Raw genomic sequence first — 8,270 nt, forward strand, 5'->3', positions numbered from 1 at the left:
CTCACCCCCGTCACCCCCGTCACCCGGCCAGGACCCCCACACGCGGGACTGTCATGAGCAGCTTCGCAGGCAGGCCCGGTCCCTGGCATCTGCCAGCACATCTTTAGCAAGTTGGCAGTCGGCACGTCCGTCACAGGTTGTAATGAAACCTGCCGCACGCAGCCAGCCCCCCTTCCGGCTGATTAATCATAATGTAATTTTAATTAAAAACCACAGTGTCAAAGGGTTTAGCTGCTTGAGAAGCGGGCCCAGATTGCCGCACAGCGGCAGGTCCTCACTCGGTCGGAGGAAATGCTTCCTGACACTCCGCTGCGTCCGGGCCAAGATAAACAAAGCCGGCGATTACAGGGATGTCGTCGGCGGGGGCATGCTGTCATGACAATGGTCGCCTCGGCGAGAATGGCGGTGCCACTAACACACTGTGCGGGCAGTTGCTTTGCAGTTGCTTTGTTCACCTTGCCTTCTTCCCTTTTCTCTTTTTGTCTCATTCTCCTGGAAAAAGGAGGAGGCAGGTTTTTTTAAAAGCCTGTCGGGGCTGCAGGTTGTATGTCTCCTCCTGATCGCATGTGAATGCGCTTTCAGAAGTCTGTCTGCGACGCTGGATGCTGCCCCACGGACGCAAGGTGGCAGGGGCTTCTGCCAGCGCAGTGCTGTCTTAATGCATCTGCAGCCTGCCTCACACACTCAGTTCCAGTTTGTTTTTCATGTAATGGTCATGGGTTAAGATTAAGGCCAGGCATCACTGACCCTGGATCAGCGTTGGTGGCAATTTCCCCGTAGACTGTTGCAATGGGGGCTGTGTAGTCGCTATTCACAGCATGCCAAGCTAATCCCCATGGATAATCTTCACAACAAGGCGATTTTCACCCCGGTTGTCACCTCTGGTTTGGGTTCCAGATAGGATTGTTGGGGCTATGGGATCTACAGCTGCAATGCCTACTGGAATAGATCCCTGTTCATGCCCCTTTTAGGCTTGTCAATTTAAATTATATGACTGTTATTCGATCCTAATGATGGTTCGTTTTTTTTATTAAATACTTAAATGCATTAAATGCTTTAGTGCTTCCAATTTTTACTTGATAGTTCACATACACAACAGAAATTACAGGATAGAAGGGCTGTGGGTTCAAAATCCAAATGGATCATTTTTGCTGTACTGGGCTCTTTCTTTTGGTCATCACTGATCATTTCAGCTGCATTGTGGGTTATATGTTAAAATCAATGGGAGTAGACCATCTGCAAAGATGAACCCATAACAAAATATCTTTTTTCTAATGGACTCCCAGTGAACCGTGCATACTCAAAAAACTTATTTTTAGTGCACACTAAAAACTTATAACAGGAACCTATTTATTTGTTTATCATGGATGCTTCATAATTAATGAATAATTAAACATTTATTGCATCTGCTGAGGGAAAAGACGACTCTGACGACTTTTAATAATAGCGTCTGCTAAATGCCTGTAATGAAACAAGGGAAGAACAGGGGAAGGGGGGTATCAGTAGGGACGTATTGGGGATGGGGCCCAGTGAGGGACGCCTAAACCTCAGTTCTAAACACAATGAATGTACCATGGTCTCTAATGCTTTCTGGGAGTACAGTGCGTACCTTGGGAGAGGAAGGGACTAAAAGCTGCCTTGCTTCCATTTGGGGGGCTGGGCATGGGAGATGTGTGGGAGTGGGGAAGTGGTCATGGAGTCCAGATTGGATGACCTTTGAGAGTGAAGGGTGGTCCCTCCAGTGAGTAGGAAAGGTGAGAGACCGTGAAGGCCATTTACCAGGCAAAAACAAGAATTTCATTTATTCTGTCTGCTCTCGTGTGTGTGTGTGTGCGGGATGGTGGTGGTGGTGGTGGTGGGGTGGGGACTGTGAATGGGTCATAATGCAGGAATGAGTGCTTGTGGCCTGTATCCGCATGTACAGTATGTAATATAGGTTACCTATCTCTTGGCTTTATAGTGTATATCTCTGCTAGTGGCAATGCAACCTAAGCTATGTGCATTGTATTTGATAAATATGTGTAGAGGTGTTTTGTATTTTGGTTTGCATAGAAATCTATATGCTTGCTCACGTGTGTGTGTGTGTGTGTCTGTGTGTGCTTAGAACAGAGCCCCAGTTATAATCAGTGCTGTACTCCTTGCAGGCTGAGTCCTGGAGAGAAGAGTCCAGGCTGGGTGGTGAGAAAACTCCACTCTGGGTGGACAGAAGAGTCCAGGCAGGATGGAGAGAAAAGTGGAGGCTGGGTAGAGGAGTGGAGTCCAGGCAGGGTGGAGTCAGAGTACAGTGAATGTGTCAAATTCCAGGCTGAGTGGAGGATAAGTGTCCAGGCTGGGTGGAGAGAAGAGTTGAAGCAAGATGGACAGAAGAGTGGAGGCAAGGTAGAAAAAAGAGTCAAGGCTGGGAAGAGAGAAGAGTCAGGTGAGGTAGAGAGAAGAATGGAGGTAGGGTGGAGAGATAAGTCAAGGCTGGGTGGACAGGTGAGTTCAGGCAGGATGGAGAGAAGAGTGGAGGCAGGGTAGAGAGAAGAGTCCAGGCTGGGAAGAGACAAGAGTCAGGCGAGGTACAGAGAAGAGTGGAGGTAGGGTAGAGAGAAAAGTCCTGGCAGGGTGGAGGAGAAGAGTCAAGGCCAGAGTGGTGAAAAGAGTCCAGGCTTGGTGGAGAGAAGAGTCCAGGCTAGGGGGAGAAGAAGAGTTCAGTTGGGATGGAGAGAAGAGTGGAGGCAATGTGGAGCAAAGAGTCTAGGTTGAGTGGAGGAGAAGAGTCAAGCCCAGAGTGGTGAGAAGTGTCTGGGTTGGGGGGAGGAGAAGAGTTCAGTTGGGTGGAGAGAAGAGTTGAGACCAGGTTAAGAAAAGAGTCCAGGCTGGGTGGAGAGACAAGCCAAGACTGGAGTGAAGGGAAGAGTCTAGGCTGGGTGGAGAGAAGAGCTGAGCCCAGGTGGAGAGAAGAATCCAGGCAGGATGGACAGAAGAGTAGTGGCAGGGTAGAGAGAAGAGTCCAGGCTGGGAAGAGACAAGAGTCAGGCGAGGTACAGAGAAGAGTGGAGGTAGGGTAGAGAGAAAAGTCCTGGCAGGGTGGAGGAGAAGAGTCAAGGCCAGAGTGGTGAAAAGAGTCCAGGCTTGGTGGAGAGAAGAGTCCAGGCTGGGGGGAGGAGAAGAGTTCAGTTTGGATGGAGAGAAGAGTGGAGGCAATGTGGAGCAAAGAGTCTAGGTTGAGTGGAGGAGAAGAGTCAAGCCCAGAGTGGTGAGAAGAGTCTGGGTTGGGGGGAGGAGAAGAGTTCAGTTGGGTGGAGAGAAGAGTTGAGACCAGGTTAAGAAAAGAGTCCAGGCTGGGTGGAGAGACAAGCCAAGACTGGAGTGAAGGGAAGAGTCTAGGCTGGGTGGAGAGAAGAGCTGAGCCCAGGTGGAGAGAAGAATCCAGGCAGGATGGACAGAAGAGTAGTGGCAGGGTAGAGAGAAGAGTCGAGGTTGGGTAGAGAGAAGAGTTCAGGTGGAATGGAGAGAAGAGTGGAGGTGGGGTAGAGAGAAGAGTCAAGGCCAGGTGGAAAAAAGTGTTGAGGATGGGTGGAGAGAAAAGTTAAGGTTAGAGTGGAGAGAAGAGTCCAGGCTGGGTGGATGAGAAGAGTTCAGGTTGGCTGACAGAAGAGTCCAGGTTGTTTGTAGACAGACGAGTCAAGGCTATGTTAAGAGACAAGTGAAGGCTGGGTGTAGAGAAGAGGTGGGGAGGAGTAGACACAAATCAATACACATTAGCGTGCTTCAGCCAAGAACATAACTCAATCTCTGAAAACTGAGTACAAAAATATATTACTACAGCATTAACATGAATAGTGAAATGAAACAGATATTAATATGCAGAGCTGGGCCTCAAAATAGAGCAATGTAGCTCACACCTCCTGTAGAGCAACATCTTACTTCACAAAGTGTGAAAAATAGACCTGCTAAAAAACAATTCTGTACAGAACTCATATGAAGCCACATTGTTTTAAGCTGTTCTGTGATGTGACTGTATGTGGGTAGCAGGGTGGCTACATGGACTGGCCCAGAGGGGACTGGACAAGTGCTGGGTCATGTTTCTTGTAGAACTTTTTTTTTGCATTGTGGATAGTAAAAGTCAGGACATTACTGCGCTCTCAGTTCAGTGAAGTGGGACTAACCTTGCAGGTCAAAGTTAAGATAAGCACTAGGAGACAAACCTGTTTGGTTACACTGGGCTCTTAGGACATTTACCGCTTAGGGAATAAGATGGAAAAATATCCAAAAAGAGCAATATGGCAGGGATTTATTTCTTATGGACTTGCCTGAGAAAGTTGCCTTGCTGTGTGTACCTTCAGTATGGGTTCATATCATTTTTGACATTTGAATGATGTGGTTTTCCATTTGGATCTTTGGTTTATTCCTAGACTTTTACATGTTTGCAACAATTAGGACAAGAACAATCCAGAGTTGTGTATTAGTGGCTAAACACACTGCAGGGTAATTGTTTTTCTGAACATGTTGAGAAATATTTAACATCTAACTCTATTAGGGGAACCCAGATTCCAAGTAAGAAATAAATGTGCTAGTCTCCACAAGGCTGAAAGTAATTGAACTGTCTACAGTTTCACGCACATGTACACCCACACACAAAGGAAATAAATGTGTAATTGTAACAGTCTGAATATTTACTCAATGGTGCAAGCACACTCTGGTCAGGCACAGCCTTAACAAAAGGAGCTTTAATATCATGTATTAGTTCTGAGGATGGGGAGGGAGCCAGCTATCTCTTCTAACCTGCTGGGGACTTGCAGCGACATTCCCTGAACAGTGGCGACAGGATGCCCAGAGGCACTGTCCCTTTAACACAGGGCAACAGATGCCCCCATGTGACTGGCAAGAGCAGACAGCCGAGCGCCTGCCGTTGGCACGAACACCCAGAGATGGCATAAGAGGCTTTACCTTCGCTGAGCTCTCTGCTGCCAGGGCCCAGGAATCCCACTGCTCATTAATATTGGAGTCTGTAGGCCAGAGGGACCCTGCCTGGCCCTGTTGCCCGCTCCTGCAATACACGCCCTGCAAGGCGGCCGTGTGGGGGCTGGTGATGTTCTCCCAGGGGGCTGGGAGGGCCCTTGGTCCCACGCTGGCCGGGCCTTATTAAATTGCCGTGCCTGGCTGCGGGGGCGCGCTCCGTGGCTGGGTTGGCGCAGCGGTGACGTCGGGCAGGATGACGGAGACGGCTCATGGCAGGTGCTCTGTGCTGGTTTGTGGCTCTGCGCTTTCCATCCTGACAGGTGCTTGACTATCAGGATCACCCTCTGGCGAGCTCAGGAGGGCTGATTCCACACCTTCCAATTAAAGCACACACACTCACACACACAAGCAAGTGTGCACAAATTCATACACACATGTGCAAATGCGCGCACACACACACACACACACACACTCACCTTGCTGTCAGATTTGTTGTCTGAGCATGGCAGCCTTTCATCTGCCATGTCGAAGCTGCATGCCACAGCTTTGGTTGACAGAGCAGAGATTTATCACCTTTCCACAAATAAAAAATCCTCTGTCATTGGAGTGCCCATCAAGAGTGCACAATCTAAGCCTGCTGACAAACTAAGCACAACACATTGCTAAGCCCACCAACACTAAGCACACTGACCGATGAAGCACAGCGTCACACATACTGACATACCAGCCTTCTGCATATTCTTAACAGTCTGCAGGAGTGAAGGGGTACTGTCATCACTGGTCAGGGAAATATATATGAATGCTAAATGGACTCACATGATTTGGTGGGGGAGAGGGCTGCCAACATTCTCCAGAACTCTAGACACTGCCTCTATGATCAGTCCTGTGCAAGATGTTTATATGATCCAATTCATTATTTGTAGGCTATATCCCCTCCATTACATAACGTCATCCTCTTTCTCTTTCTAGTTATATGCTCCATTATTCCAGCCACCATCTGCCGAGTGAGCTTGCTGCCTGTCACCATATTGGGCTGGAAGTACCTGCATTTCGTTTCATTATAGTGTTTGCAACAGTTGTCCAAACAAAACAAAAAGTGTGCACGTGTGTGTTTGTCTGAGAAAGACCAGTTTAAACCTAACCATCAAGGAGGTCCATTGCAAAAAAAGGTTTCATTTTGAATTTCTGCCTCTCAATCTGGCGAAACCAGAACTGACCAGATGGATCAACATTTTGATTGTTCATAATTCAAAAACCCCATATTACATAGGAAAATAATGTAAAAGAATTCATGCAATATTTTAGAGATTTGTACAAAAAAACTGTCAACAGTAACACTGTTTCCAAACAAACTAGAGTATTTGCCAGAGCAGAAATAGCCATTCAGCTGTGGAAGCTTAGTTACATTTATTTGATAGGGCTGGTATGTTGGTACTAATGTTATACAGAGATAAGTTCCCTTTTCTCCTTTGATGATATAAAATGATTTAAGCACCTTGCTCTGTATGACTCCGGGATTCTACAGGAACAAGGGCAGATCACAGGGGAGTTCATCTTGCCCCAGGATGCTGTGAAATTATGCTTTTTTCTCATTTTCTTGTGTGTGTGCATATTATTCCCATAGAAAAAAAAACTATACAAGGTAAACGTATACAGTGACACTGATTACTGTAATAAGCATGTAAGCTATGGCAATAAAAACAACGAAGGACAAAAAGAGTGACAGTTCCATGTCAAAAGGCCATGGTTAATGTTGCTCATTATCATTGCCTCTTGGATAAAGAGTGTCACATTAATTAAAATGGATGTAGGCATCCATTGTAATTACACAACGGTAAGACCCACAATGGGACTGATTTGTAGCAACCTAATTACAGTCAGAACCCTTTCATCACCTCAATCTGATTGGCTGACAAGGCCCTGACTCTTTAAAGGTCATCCCCATAACATGAGTGCATGCCCTCCTATAACCCAGACCCTCATATTAAGGGCAAATTAGTAGATATCGGATGATGCCAGCTTGTTCTGTCATAGAGAGGAAATAAGCATATGCATGGCCTCTCTGAGGAGAATAAAAAAATGGCGTCACTAATAATTTGTTTAATTGCTGACTGTACCAGCCCCGAACCCCACTGTTAAGGTGGGTGAAACCCACAGAAGGTTTCAAGAAGGCATGATCACATTCTGTCATTTCAGAGAAATCATGTTGTCCTTTCACTCGTTTCTGGGAATTCATATTCATGGAAATTCCATAAAATGTAGTTCTGTAACTCCTAGTGTTAAAAGTATCAAAAAACTAGAGAAACACAAAAATTTCCTTGTGCTGCTCTCAAAAACCTGTTCAACAGGCTGCAATAGAGTGTAAAATGGCTTAAAAAAGCTTTAAACTTGCTTACTGTATGTACATTTTCTGGCATTTAATTTGCTTCCTTTTTGGGGGGTATTATTGATCTCAAAGTGTGGTTAGTACAATGTTTGAGGCCTACACCAAGTGGATAGCCCTAAAGTTCTTTGGTCCTTACAGTGCCGACTGATAATGTGCTTTTTATGACCAAGGAAACCTCTCCCCTGGACATACCCTCTTTGGAGAAAATTCCTAGCTGCCGTCTTATAAAGTGAATATTGTACATCAGCATAGTGCGGTGATAATGGCTGATGCCTTTCCTCTCTCTCTCTCTCTCTCTCTCTCTATCTCTCTCTCTCTCTCAAGCAGGAGGTGTGAAGTCGGAGGTCGGGGACATGTCAGGTTTGGGTGTCTCATTTAGAAATTCTCATTTTCAGCTCTGGAAGTTCAGAAGGGTAAGAAATAGAAGTTGCGAGGAGCCCTCAGGCAGAACGCGCAGAACGAATGAGGATCCAGATCTCTTGGGGATCCTCAGGGGAGACTCATTGTTACTGTTCTGTGCACAGCACTGGGGGGTAAGCAAAAATCAGGAAAAGGGCTTTCATTTAGCCAGTGAAAGTTAATGATCAAAAATGTTAACTACACCTCAAAATGATGTCAACTAATCACTGCCACAGATGAAAAAAGAAATAGGAAATAAAAATAATCATATTGACCAATAAAATTTAAATCCAGGTTGTATTACAAGTATTACCTGTGGTGATATAATTGTGTGTGATGATGGCTGTACTAAAATTTAATAACATTGAATATGCTATGGCATAAAACTGTGGTCTAAATTATTCAAAGATCCATCAAGATCAAGATTAGTTTAATTCATTAAGAAACACTTTCACTGGACATTGGACAAGAAGTATTCACTGCCAGTTTTTATGAAATTGTTCAATACATTACATTACTTTGTTCTTCAAACATTATG

This window comes from Anguilla rostrata, chromosome 1, assembly GCF_018555375.3.
Source record: "Anguilla rostrata isolate EN2019 chromosome 1, ASM1855537v3, whole genome shotgun sequence".
Taxonomy (NCBI): Eukaryota; Metazoa; Chordata; class Actinopteri; order Anguilliformes; family Anguillidae; genus Anguilla; species Anguilla rostrata.